The following is a 695-nucleotide window of genomic DNA, read 5'->3' on the forward strand; positions in this document are numbered from 1 at the left end:
TACCTAAGGAGGATTAAGGCTCAAAAAGATGAAGTGGCTTGTCCAAAGTCACTTAGCTGGTTGAGGGCAGGACTTGCCATATACCACACGTACCACATGCCTCTAGCAGGGATGAATGTGGGGATAGTATGTGAATGGAGGCCAGCATACGGTCACCTAATAGTTCCTGGGCCACCTGGGAAGGATGTAGAGTACCTGAGCCTGAAAGAGCAGGAGATTATAAGACCTGGGAACAGGATCAATCAGTTAGTCAACAGCACTGCCTGGGCGCCCTCCGTAAGGAACATGGGTATGAATGAGGGATCTCCTCCACTTCGTTCCATGGTCTCCCATCCCTCCCCTAACATCAAGGCTGAAAGCACCTACTCTTCTCTCCACCTGTCCAATTCCTGCCCAGCTATTTTTTCAGGTCCAGAACCAGTACTGCTACCTCCTCCAAGAAGCCAGCCCTGATTGTCCAGCACCCTCTAGAGCACCTTGAACCTGCAATCTAGAGGAAGACTAAAGCAGATCTAGAGGGCAGAATTGCCCCCATGCCACGGGGAAAGGGCAGTCAGGTGTAGAAGCATGTTGGGTGGGGAGGAGAACACTGCCTGGAGGATAACAAGGCGCCCTACCCTGCAGGAGACTCAGGCAAGACACCACTCGCAGGTTTGATGGATGACACCATTCAGTAAGAAACAAATCCCGAAACC

This window comes from Neophocaena asiaeorientalis, unplaced genomic scaffold, assembly GCF_003031525.2.
Source record: "Neophocaena asiaeorientalis asiaeorientalis breed wild unplaced genomic scaffold, Neophocaena_asiaeorientalis_V1.1 scaffold54, whole genome shotgun sequence".
NCBI lineage: Eukaryota > Metazoa > Chordata > Mammalia > Artiodactyla > Phocoenidae > Neophocaena > Neophocaena asiaeorientalis.